Raw genomic sequence first — 14,052 nt, forward strand, 5'->3', positions numbered from 1 at the left:
AAGGGAGGTTATCCCACCACCCAAATCTAATCTAAATTAATTTGGGAATATTAATATCAATTTTATAATATTGACATCAATATGCCTCTACTTGGTTTAAAGTTAAATGTAAAAAAACATTACCCTTAAGGCTAGTTTCCCAACCCCGTGTTACAACCCCAATTCCAGTGAAGTTGGGATGTTGTGTAAAACATAAATTAAAACAGAATACAATGATTAGCAAATCCTTTTCAACCTATATTCAATTTAATACACTACAAAGAAAAGATATTTAATGTTCAAATGGATAAACTTTGTGTTTTGCAAATATTCGCTCATTTTGAATTTGATGCCTGCAACACGTTCCACAGAAGTTGGGACAGGGGCAACAAAAGACTCAAAAAACACCTGTTTGGAACATTCCACAGGTGAACAGGTTAATTGGAAACAGGCGAGTGTCATGATTGGGTATAAAGAGAGCATCCCTGAAAGGCTCAGTCGTTCACAAGCAAGGACGGGGTGAGGTTCACTTTGTGAACAACTGCGTGAGCAAATAGTCCAACAGTTTAAGCACAATGTTTCTCAACGTGCAACTGCAAGGAATTTAGGGATTTCATCATCTACAGTCCATAATACCATCAAAAGATTCAGAGAATCTGGAGAAATCTCTGCAAGTAAGCAGCAAGGCAGAAAACCAACATTGAATGCCCATGACCTTTCATCCCTCAGGCGGCACTGCATTAAAAACCCACATCATTCTGTAACAGATATTCCCACATGAGCTCAGGAACACTTCAGAAAACCACTGTCAGTGAACACAGTTCGTCGCTCCATCTACAAGTGCAAGTTAAAACTCTGCCATGCAAAGCGAAAGCCACAAATCAACAACACCCAGAAACACCACCGGCTTCTCTGGGCCTGAGCTCATCTGAGATGGACTGACGCAAAGTGGAAAAGTGTCCTGTGGTCTGACGAGTCCACATTTCAAATTGTTTTTGGGAATCTTGGACGTTGTGTCCTCCGGGCCAAAGAGAAAAAGCACTGTCCGGATTGTTATCAGCGCAAAGTTCAAAAGCCAGCATCTCTGATGGTGTGGGGGTGTGTTAGTGCCCATGGCATGGGTAACTTGCACATCTGTGAAGACACCATTAATGCTGAAAGGTACATACAGGTTTTGGAGCAACATATGCTGCCATCCAATGGCTTATGTTTTACACAACGTCCCAACTTCATTGGAATTGGGGTTGTAAGTTAAAGCCTAAACTAAAGAGAATTTTCAGTGGTGACCTCAAGTCCAGAAAACTGTCCAATATTGTTGTACTTACACTCAGTTGATATTTGAGCTCAGTTCAGTCATTGTGTAATCAGTTAACATCTGCATTTGTAGCAATAATAGACTGTTCCACAAGACACTAAATCAAATTAATTAACAGGTATGTAGCAGCTACTTAACAAATGGAATATTCTGCCCTTATCCCACGTTCATTGCTCTGTAAACCCCAATGCAACACTAAACATGTACGCATTCAGCCTGTGTTGTGGAACATTAGTTCTGAGTGTACTCAGCATGAAGGCAGCTTGTTTCAAGTTTGCAAATGAAGCTGATGTTAAAATGTTATTAGAGAGTCTCATCAGATCAAACAAATGACTGTGTTGAAATGAAACAGGGCAAATGCATCCTTGGCTCTTACTGCAAATGCTCACTGTTGGTGGGCTTGTTGAAGAGTACTTCACTGGCATTAACACAAAACAATGAACATGAGTAAAAAGCATTAGGCTTGTAATCTCACATATATCCCATCCCTTAGCAAAGGTTGAGATTTCAAAGCTCTTCATTTATCACTATTGGAGTGATTGGGTTTTCTAATAATTTCTAATAATTCTCAGGCCCAGGCTAATCCGATGGGCCCAACAGCTGTATGGAATGAGAAAGAATGGCGCTAATGAACAAAAACATTGTCCCCAGAGACACTAATAGACTGATGAAGTTGAGGATCAGCTTGGCTTCTTCGATAATGTCCCCCCTGGGTAAAGATGACGAGATTAAAGGTACTTGTAGCAATCCTGGAACACATGTTTTTTATGACTCTTACATTGTAGGCAATTATGTTTTTTTCATTTTTTATTAGTCCATGGTAGAGCCCTGGGCACTTTCTGCGCTTTTCCTCAAGAAAAATGGAGATATCAATATCAACTGGGGATGGTGGTGGACGGGGCATGTTTTAAAGTTCTGAGTTTAAAGGGGAATGCCACCAATGTTCAAAAATTCGGTCGGTTCTAGAGAAACATATGGAGCAAAATTGTTGACAGTAGTGGTGAAAGGAACCAGAGGTCTGAAGTGTTTAATACCTCTAAAAGCTCCCTCAGAGGACTGCTGGCTCAGCAGGTACTGTCGGGCAGCATTAGAGCTGGCGGCAGAAGCAGAGCCAGGAGCCAGTTTAGGTGGTTCAGGCATCTGATTAGGAGGGCCCTTGGCCACCTTCCATTGGAGGTTTACCAGGCACAACTGACTGGGGTGAGATCCTGAGGCAGTCCCAGGACCCACTGGAGGGATTATGTGTTCAAGTTGGCCTGGAAGTAGCTCAGGATCCACCAGAATGAGCTGAAGGAAACTGCGGGGGATATGGTCATCTGGGATTCTCTGCTTTCCCTATTGTGAGCCAAGTTGCCCAAGCAGGTTAAGAAGATGAAGATGGAGATGAAGATGAAGACATATGCTTTGAAAGGTTCCTTAGGGAAACAAAAGATATTCTTCTGTGGCATTGCTCCTAACAATCCCTGCTTTGTCAACTGTGTTGCTATAAATTCACATTCAATAATCAGTAAATATCTACAGTGCTTTGTACAACAGAAATTTCAGAAATCCAGGTCCAGGATCTTAATGAGCAACACAGAGGGTGACAGTGACAGGAAAAATTGTCAAAGTGAAGAAGAAACACTGAGAGGAACCAAGACACAAAAGGAAAAATCCCTAAGAACATGAAGAAGAACAACTGAGAAGAACCAAGACTTGAATACAAGTAGGATAAGTTTACAGTTACAGAAGCAGTGGGATCAAAGTGAGATCCATGAGATAATCCAATGCCAAATGTTAGAAGTCTGTCATAAAACTGTCAGAATAAAAGATCCTGTGGACTACTGATGGTGTTAGACAAATACAGGATATTAGCAACATGTGTGCTTGGGAGCATTTTATCTTTGTGGTTTAAGAACAGCTACCAGGATGCTAAATAACCATTCACTTCTGTGGAAAATGGGCACTATGTATGTATATATATATATATATATATATATATATATATATATATATATATATATATATATGATATTTTTGTATATGTAAGGCAGTGACACTCCAGGACCAGGACTGAGAACCACAGGTTTATGCATTAATATATAGGTATTTATTTTACCTATATATTCCTTTTATTTATGCTTTGTAATGTTTTTATTCTTAACTATTGTCACTGTGTTGATTGTTGACACTCAATTATTAAATAATAGATAAATATACTAAAAATAAAGTTTATTCAAATTAATTGAACACAATTCAAATCACTTCAAATCAACTTGATTTGATTTTAGATCAGTGCAGTTCAATTCAAATAAATTCAATTCAATTTGCTTATTTTTTGTAATGGGAGAAATAGCGAGGAGAGAGGGAGGAGTAAGAGAGACAGAAAGAGACAGAGAGATAAACAGAGACATAGAGAGAGATACAGCAATAGAGAGAGAAACAGGATAGAAAGAAAGAAAGAAAGAAAGAAAGAAAGAAAGAAAGAAAGAAAGAAAGAAAGAAAGAAAGAAAGGGAGGGTGAGAGAGAAGTTGAAGAGAGAGACAGAGAAAGACATAAAGAACAAGATGGAGAAAGAAAAACAGAGAGCAGGAACAAGAGATAAAGAGAAAGAGGGAGAGAGAGAGGGGCAGAAAAACAGAAATAGACATTGGGAGAATGGGAGATAGAGAGAGAGACAGAAAGAGAAGCTGGGAGATAGAAAGAGAGAGACAGAGAGAAAGAAAAATAGACAGAGAAGGAGGTAAAGTGAGATAAACAAAAGAAAAAAAGAGAGAGAGAGAGAGAGAGAGAGAGAGAGAGAGAGAGAGGTTAAACTTGGTCATAATCAGGGAGTTGTGAATGTAAGAATGTTCCTGCACTTCTTGCCATGATTCATTTGCCCTCCCAACACTGTGACTCCGCCTCTTTAGCATTCACAATAGAAGCCCCAGCATTGAATGAACTCTCATACAGGAGTCATAGTTTATTATGAAGGTGTAAATTTAAATCTGCAGCACATAATTTACCTCTGGGAGCAGCAGTTGAGTTTCATTCATTCTCACCCGTTTTTCCTGACGCTTCCGGAGAGGACCACATAGGTCTGACTTCATTTGAATTCCCAGAAGAATTATAACTTCACAGCAATTTCATGCACTGAAAAGATGCCACTTCTTCCCATAATATACAGGTGACCTTTATCACCAGCCTGATCTATATTAGTTTGGACATAGTAAAGAAACTGAATATGTAACTTGTCTGACTACAGCATAATGACAGATACTAAGAATAAACTGTAGACTCTTTGACAGCAAAGCCAAGAACGCTAATAAACTGTGAAATTATTTTAGTCATTCGTTGCAGCACCTCGAGAAACATGTATAGCGCAAACGTATACAAAGTACTTTTGAGGGGTTCTAAAATACTGAAGGTATAATAATGAATCTAGCCTTTTGTTTGTATAAAATGGAATTTTAATGACTAAATTTACTGATTTTAATTGTATAAAATGGACTTTTAATGACTAAAAATGACTGTTTTAGTTCTCAGTGCTGAGTACAATAAACTCACACTGTAGCCTTAAAAGTGCATCAGTAGGCCTGACATTTATAACAAAGATTTATTACAAAGATTTTAGCTTACAAAGATTTCCTTCTTTGATTTGGAGCCATTCACCTGAGAGCAAGAGCGATCCATAAAGTTCAGTCAGTGACAGTTTGAGTCCAAAACAAGTGTATTAGATTTGGAATGAGTGGAATCAATTGACCAAGCCATGCTTGGCCCACAAATGTGTTCTGTTATGTTATGAGGTTGGACAAGCTTTAAAAAAACGGGCAAAATTTTCATTCAAACTGTAGCACAACACTTATTTTGTTTTGTTGAATAAACTTAGAATGCATTAATCATTTCCAATGCTATATGTCCTTATTGATCAAAGTTGTGTATAAGAGAGCAAAAGTTGGACCATCTATAATGAAAGCTACTCTACAAGTGAATCATGAAATTTTGCGTGATGTGGAAACAGGAAAAGATTTTAGTGGAAACGATGAATCAGCCTCTGTGTGTGAAACCAAGCGCAGTCTACCAGCATCTCATTTAGCATGCCCTGATACATAAAGATACTTCAGTAGGGAGCCAAGAAAACAGCATTCAAAGGCTCATGAGCCAAGGGCTGTGCTTGTAGGTAAAGCTCGAGGCTGAGCAGTGAGCACACTATTATGCTTACTGACCAAACTTAACAGCATTAAAATTACAATGACTAGAAAAAATCATGTGAAATAAGCAAAATGTCTTTTTTTTGACAATAGTACAATGATGTGGTTGTGTTATGTGCTCATTTTCCCAAAAACTGCAGTCTAAATTGCAATGTATGAGATGCTTTTGCTCCATTTATATTTTGTGTTGTTTGTTTTGTGGGCGGTGTCAGAAGTCTAAACTTGCCAGTAGTATAAAATAATAGCACAGTGTAATACATCTCCAGATGGAACATGGAATAATAACAGCATTTGTTTGTACCAATGTGTCTATTTGCATTCTTATTATTGGTATTATAGATAATGTTAATAATAATTTTGTTTAGTTACCTGCCATTTTTTCAGGTCATTGAACTGTTATGACTCAAATTTCCACACACTCCTATCAGACATGAGCTGTGTTGTACAGCTGCACCAAAGATGAAACTGACGAATAACGAAACCGTCTGTGATATTTCACGTGTTCTCATTTTATGACAAGGGTCAATCTCTCTCTTGTTTCTTGCCTCCCTAGCTCCACCCCCTTGTCAAGTTCACCTGTATTTGTAATTGCCATGTAATCAGTGTTTTCAGCTATTTCTCATTGTGTGTCTGTCCTTCTGTTTCATGGTGTGACTGGTATTGTTACTTACTCTCTTTTTTGCTCTGAATGTTTGTTTCTTAGTCCAGTTCTGTTATCTAGCTGTGCTTTCAAGTCATGTCTCATTCCTCTGCTTTATATATTTTTGCTTATTTGTTGCCTCCATTTCTCAACCCAGTCCACACACTGTGAAAAGCATAACAGGTCAGAGGATTATTTGATATGTCTTTTGAGTTTAAATCGATGTAAAGTCTTGCTTTTGTTCATCAAACCTATTTATTTATCTTTGCATTGTTATGCAGATTCAGATTCATAAATGCGTCCAGTCTTCTCACCTGAACCCACATTACAGTACATGTGTTTTGTATACTGTGTCAGCATGTCGTTAGGATGGAGACTGATCTTTGAATATATAAATGACATCGCAGTTGATCTCGGAATCTTAGTATTTAACCTGCAAACCCAGCGTTATATGCTGATATTTTCACGTATTCCTTATTAAATGAAACAAAATTAGGTCTTTTAAAGGGAACCATCTGCAAATAACCTCAGTAGTGTTTTTCTTTTAAGTTACTTTAAAAGGGACTCGGTCCTCTTTAGCATGATGAGATCTCAGACCACTTGCTGGTCATACCACAACCTTTAGAACTCAGATCCCTCCTGGGTCACACTGAATTATGGGTAGTTTATTGTATAACAGTTCTGGGGAATGATTCACAAAAGCTTTCATAAGAAAAAAACCAAAGGATTTTAAGACAAACACTAAGATGTTCATAAGAAAGCCTAAATACAATCACTCTCATTAAATAAGCAGGCTATAAAGGGTAAGTCAGGTGGACTATTGGAATATTATGGCGGCAGCCACTGGCTCAGTGTTGGGAAAGGAGCTCAGGGGCACAGTATGCAGATCAGCAGCATGGCTTAAAAAGTGCAGTGTAAAAAGTGAGGTTTATTGTGTTGTTTATGCTGTTATAATGTTTGTTGATTTTGAGATGCGTGCATGTGTTTCATGTGTTATTTTATGTTGGGCTTAGTGTGAGTCGGAAGGTCAGCAAGGTTTTTTTGCCTTTGGGTGACCTCCTGCTGTTTTTTGTATGTGCCTTTTTCTGTCGTGTTCAATAAATGAGCATTTTCTCAAAGCAGAACTACTTAATCACATCAGCACCCTTGGACAGCATAATGAAGGGAAAACAAAAACAAACCAAAAAAATGAAGCAAACAAGAAATCTTTGGTCTATTTCAACACTTGTATGTTGTTAAATGTAATAAAAGCTAACATTTTAGAGGTTTACCATATCGAGTCTTACAGTATAAGGCTGTATGAATGAGACTGTCATATGGTTAAGAAAACATATTTATTCAGGAACGTAACCTGCTGTTATTATTGTTCTTGAGAGAAAACCTGAGAAAGAAATGAAGTATATTTTTAAGAATTTTTAAGTGTGTAGTTAAGAGAAAATGCTCATGTGAGAAGGTTTTCTTAAGACATTTTGTGAATTCGGCCCTGAGCAAAATACTCCAATAGAACCAAGCTACAAAAAACATTAAACAATTACTATTGTTAGTGAAATCCAATGGAAGATTGTATTTATTATACTGTACATTAAGGGAGATTCACTCGAAAGAGCAACATGCTGCTCAGTATATTGAGCTTCAAACAAGCCGGTATGTCCCTGCATCAGAGATATGAGGTAGGTGCCGTACAGCCATTGTGATGTTTGACCTCCATTTGCAACTTCTGGGTGCATAGCCCCATACCCCTTCTTGCGTCTGGCAGAAAACAGAGATCACTTCCAACATCACATGTAATGTAATTGATCACACATTCATCATGTATTGTAATTTTTTGGTTCAGATTGCTTCATCCAGGAGTTAGAACAGAATATTCGGGGGCCTCCTTCAAGTGCTTCTCCAAGTATTTTTGTTGTGATTTTCTAAAAGTAATAAACCAGTCATATCTTTGACATGATTTCAACTTAGGTAGGTGGTTCAACTTTGGCCTAGCATCACCCTTTAACCTGAATAAAATCACATAGGCTGTCTTGTATTATTCCTTTAATGTGCCAGCACTGCTGTCTTTACAAAATACACTGTATTGCCAAAAGTATTCACTCACCCATCAAAATCATTTAATTCAAGTGTTCCAACCTCTTCCATGGCCACAGGTGTATAAAACCAAGTACCTAGGCTTGCAGACTGCTTCTACAAACATTTTTAAGAGAATGGGTCGCTCTCAGGAGCTCAGTGAATTTCAGCGTGGTACTGTGATCGGATGCCACCTGTGCAACAAATCCAGTTGTGAAACTTCCTCCCTACCAAAAATTCCACAGTCAACTGTCAGTGGTGTTACAACAAAGTGGAAGTGATTGGGAACGACAGCAACTCAGCCACAAAGTGGTCGGCCATGTAAAATGACAGAGTGGGGTCTGCGAATGCTGAGGGGCATAGTGCGCAGAGGTCACCAACTATCTGCAGTCAATCACTATAGACCTCCAAACTTCATATGGCCTTCAGATTAGCTCAAGAACAGCATAGAGAGCTTCATGGAATGGGTTTCCATGGCCGAGCAGCTGCATCCAAGCCTTACATCACCAAACGTGATGCAAAGCGTCGAATGCAGCGGTGTAAAGCAGCGCCACTGGACTCAAGAGCAGTAGAAATGTGTTCTCTGGAGTGACTAATCACGCTTCTCTGTCTGTCAATCCGATGGGCGAGTCTGGGTTTGGCGGTTGCCAAGAGAACGGTACTTGTCTGACTGCATTGTGCCAAGTGTAAAGTTTGGTGGAGGGGGGATAATGGTGTGAGGCTGTTTTTCAGGAGTTGGGCTCAGCCCCTTAGTTCCAGTGAAAGGAACTCTTAATGCTTCAGCAGACCAAGAGATTTTGGAAGAATGGTCAAAAATTCCCATAAACACACTCCTAAACCTTTGGTGAAAGAATTTCTAGAAGAGCTGAAACTGTTATAGCTGCAAAAGGTGGGCCGACATCATATTAAACTCTATAGATATAGAGTGGGATGTAACACATTCATACCTGTGTGAAGGCACACGAGCAAATACTTTTGACAATATAGTGTAGCACAAACCCGCTGGCAGCCATTCTCCAAAGGAGTCTGGATTTACTTGTGGCTATGAATGTACAGTAAGCATCGAGGTTTCCTTTACTGTATTTAACTGTGGCAGTTTTTTGTTTTCAAGATGCACTTGGGCCACAAAACAAACATGGTGGACTGAGTTTTGTTCATTTTCGGATCCGATTAGAGGGGTCCAGAGGGGTTATTTGACATGTTGACATATGCACTGAAAGCTATGACTGAATGATCTGAGTTGATGAAACACTAGAGTGTTGTGTCTTTAGTATTATATCAATTTATACTGAAATAACTAATTATACACGGAGACGGAGACGCGGGAGGTTCAGTTCAACACTGTTTACTTTTGTAACAACAACGATCAGCTGCCCGGCGGAGGGATACAAAATGTAGCGCTATGCACAGTAAAATATAGTGCCTTAAAGTACTATGAGAACTACTTTATACATGACATATTCCTCCCCCCTTAAACAAAAGGTGCTACTTTTGAAAACAGTTCAATTCAATTCAAAACAATTACCACGATGTCACACAATACAAAGACATGCCCATCATACATTTCAGCACTACAGAATCTACCAAATGAACAACAAAAAACAACCAAACATGTTTTTTTTTTTATATATATACATATACACTAAGGGAGTGAGGGTAGACTACCTCAAACCCTGACAACACCCCGGGATTATTCTGCCCCATTCCTTTGGGTATGTCACTGACTAATAACTCAAACGATCTGGAGGTTGACGGTTTCTCACAGGATAACGACGAGCGTCTCCAACCTCTGAAACAGGAATGACTAATGGAGATACTTCCTCAGTAGTGGGCAGTGTCGACTGAACTGTAGCAGTCACAGGCTCTGAAGATGTAGGATCAGAGGCTAGTGAGTCTTTCAAAGGCTGTGGACTCTGATTCGGACCACTCAACTGCGAAAGTTCAGGATTTTTTTCCGAAACAGATTCTGCAGGTGCAGCTGCTCCTTGAAGTAGCTGGTCTGTGTGTCTTCTCCAGACAATGTCCTCTGCGGTCTTGACCCTGTAAGACACTGGACCTGTCTTGGTGATGACAGTTGCAGGAATCCACTTTGGTCCTCGTGTGTAGCTACGTGCCAACACTTGATCTCCCGGATGGAAAACTCTGTTCTTTGCTCTTTGTTTTCGTCTTTCAATTTGAGCTTGCTGTTGACGCTGGACACAAGCTTTCATTCTAGAAGGCTTCAGCAGATCAAGACTGGTACGCAGCCGTCTTTTCATGAAAAGTATGGCTGGGGAGACTTGAGTAGTTGAATGTGGCACATTTCTGTAGGACAGTAGAAAACTGTTCAAACGCTGATGGAGTGAGCTCTGTCCACATGAAGCTTTCAGTGAGTGCTTCAAGCTTTGCACAAATCGTTCGGCTAGGCCATTTGTGGATGGGTGATAGGGAGCTGACCGGATGTGTTGTACTCCATTCACCTTGAGGAATTTCTCAAACTCTTGAGAAATGAACTGTGGCCCGTTGTCACTTACGAGTTGTTCAGGAAAGCAGAATCGACTGAACATCTCACCCAGTTTCTCAATGGTCTTTTCCGTGGTAGTGGATTTCATTATGAACACTTCTGGCCACTTGCTATGTGCATCCATTGCTACCAGGAGCATTTTCTCTTCAAACGGACCAGCAAAATCAATGTGAACCCGTTGCCAAGGTTCTTCTGGCCAATCCCATGGGTGAAGTGGGGCCAGTTGTGGCATATTGCAGACTTTCTGACATGATGTGCATGATGATGCTGTTTCTTCGATCTCTCCATCGAGTCCTGGCCACCAGAAGTAACTTCTAGCAAGTTCTTTCATGCGGACAATTCCACAGTGACCTGAATGCAGCACTTGTAACACTCTGTTCCTCAAAGATGGCGGAATGATCACTCTCTGTCCCCATAAAAGGCAACCTGCTTGTACAGTAAGGTCATTGTGCCTGACCAGGTATGGCTTCAATTCTGCAGCATCTTCCAAATTTCGTCCACAGACAACCATATCCAGCAATTTGGACAACAGTGGATCATTCCTTGTGTGTCGTTGCACTTGTGAAGATGTAACTGGTGCATCCTCCACCTGCTGAAAGTAGAAGATTTCAGCTTGCTTTGGCTCAGCATGCGTCACCGGAAGTGGCAACCTGGAGAGACCATCTGTGTTTGCATGCAACTCAGATTTCCTGTACTTTATGTCGTATGAATGGGCAGAGAGCAGCAATGCCCACCTTTGCATCCGACTAGCTGCTAATGATGGAATGCCCACATGTGGACCAAAAATAGTGGTGAGAGGACGGTGATCTGTCAGAAGGGTGAATTTCCGTCCAAACAAGTACTGATGAAATTTGCGAACACCAAAGACAATACCAAGGGCTTCATGCTCAATTTGGGCATAGTTACTTTCTGCTTTGTTCAGCGTGCGTGATGCAAATGCCAGGGGTTTTTCTTTTCCGTCTGGCATGATATGTGATATGACAGCGCCAACCCCATAGGGAGAAGCATCACACGCTAACTGTAATGGCAGGGCTGGGTCAAAATGTGTCAAGACTTCTGACTTCAGCAGAGCCCTCTTTGTTTTGGCAAAAGCTTGTGCACACTTATCTGTTCACTTCCAGGCTTTGTCTTGACAGAGCAATTGATGCAATGGTTTTAGCAACGAGGCTAGGTTCGAGACAAACCTGCCGTAGTAATTTAGAAGGCCAAGATAGGAACGAAGCTGGCTCACGTTCTGAGGCGCTGGTGCCTCCATTATTGCCTTAACCTTGGATGGGGCTTTGTGTAAGCCTTGTGAGTCGATCACATGTCCTAGGTATTCAACAGATGGCTGGAAGAACTCACATTTGGATTTGCGAACTCTGAGTCCATGCTCTTTCAGCCTCTGTAAGGTAGCATCCAAGTTTCTCAAGTGCTCTTCTTCAGTATTTCCCGTAATCAAGATATCATCTAAATAGCACTGAACTTCAGCTAGACCATTTAGAATTTGATCCATTGCTCTTTGAAAAAGAGATGGGGCTGACGTGACCCCATACGGCAAACGACGGTAGCGATATAGGCCCTTGTGTGTGATTATAGTAAGCAGTTCCCTTGAGCTTTCGTCCACGTTCATCTGGAGATAAGTTTGACTAAGGTCAATTTTGCTGAATTTTTTCCTCCTGCCAGCTCAGTAAACAAGTCGTCAATGTGGGGCAGAGGGTATTGTTCCACCTCCAACACAGGGTTAAGTGTGACTTTAAAATCCCCACATATCCTGATGGACCCATCTTTCTTTATGACTGGTACAATGGGTGTAGCCCAACTGCTCACGCTGACTGGCTCTAGAACCCCGCTATGAACTAGGGATTTCAGATGTGCTTCCACTTTAGGTCTAATTGCATAGGGGACTGGACGTGCCTTTAGGAACTTTGGCTTGGCATCTGGCTTAGTGTCCAATTTGACGCTAATGTTTTTCATGTTACCAAGTTCATCCTTAAACACGTCAGCATGTTTGTTTAGAATGTCGATCAGTCCAGTTTCTTCCTTTACCATCATGCGAATTGCAGGCCAGTCCAATGTGATTTTATCCAGCCATGCACGACCGAGCAGAGATGGGTAATCTCCTTTTACCACATACAATGGCAGCTTGGCTGTTTGCTTGTTCAGCTGAACTGTGACATCCACCACTCCTCGCACAGGAACCTGTTCACCAGTGTATGTTTTTAACTTAATGTTAGCTGGTTTCAAAGACAGGTGCTTAAGTGTATTCTTGTACACATTCTCAGAAACAATGGAAACAGCAGCACCAGTATCAATTTCCATGCGTACTGTCTGTCCTTCAATTAATGGTGAGGCCCAGTAACCTCGTGACTCACCAGCGACAGTCAGTATGTTCAGCGAAATCTCCTCTTCTGAACTGTCACACACAAAGCTTTGACTCTGCTCCACCTTATTCACACTTTTTCTTTGTGGGTGAGCAATTGACTTTTTATGATTATGCTTTTTGCTTGTTTCTTTTTTTGTTTTACATGCACATTCGATGTGACCCTTGTTTCCACATCTTCTACACTCCAAGTCCTTGCTCCAGCACTCAGCAGCTAGGTGACCCGGTTTATCAGACCTGTAGCATTTGCTCACTGCCTTGTTCCTTTCAGCAGCCACCTTGTGCAGTTTCACATTGGTACTGAGCTGATGTGCCTCTTTAGCGGCTAATTCCATAGACGTGCTTATTTCAATTGCCTTTTCTAAAGTGAGTGTATGTTCTGTTAGTAGGCGCTTCTGAATAGCTTCGCTTCTCAGGCCACACACTAGCCTATCTCGAATAGTGTCATTTAGTACAGTGTCGAATGCACAGTGCTCTGCTAGGCCTTTTAATGCAGCTACAAAGTTTGCTATCGACTCTCCTTCCTCCTGGCTCCTTTTATGGAATCTGAAGCGTTCCGCAATGACCAGGGGCTTCGGTGAGAAATGACCAGACAGAATTTCAACAATTGTTTCATAGGTTTTGCTACCTGGCTTGGCTGGCTGAACTAAAGAGCGCAGTAAGTTGAATGTCTTTGGACCCATTACACTCAAAAATGTGGGCACAATTTTGTCTCCTTCAATTCCGTTTGCCAGGACAAAATAGTCAAACCGCTCTGTATACGAGCTCCACTGCTCCACGCTAGCATCAAATGGGCCATTACTGCCAACAATTCCTGCCATTTTAACTTCCTTCTGTGTTAATTGTAGCAGTTACACGGTGAGCTGAATGAAAACGTTTCAGTCTGTGCCGTTATTTTACTCACGGCTGTAGCTTCACGCTCGCGCCGACACCGTTGTTTTGCTAACTGTCACTTTGCTGAGGCGATTCTCCGTCACTGAGAGAAGTTTATTTCTCACAGGTTTAGCGCATTTTTG

At 40.9% G+C, this 14,052-nt stretch overlaps 1 pseudogene; it reads right to left on the reverse strand.

Moving 5' to 3' along the window:
* Window positions 1-1,873: 1,873 nt before the first annotated feature.
* On the reverse strand, window positions 1,874-12,708 carry LOC119264422 (annotated as a pseudogene).
* Between the last annotated feature and the right edge of the window lie 1,344 nt (window positions 12,709-14,052).

The sequence above is a fragment of the Pygocentrus nattereri genome, chromosome 11, assembly GCF_015220715.1.
Source record: "Pygocentrus nattereri isolate fPygNat1 chromosome 11, fPygNat1.pri, whole genome shotgun sequence".
NCBI lineage: Eukaryota > Metazoa > Chordata > Actinopteri > Characiformes > Serrasalmidae > Pygocentrus > Pygocentrus nattereri.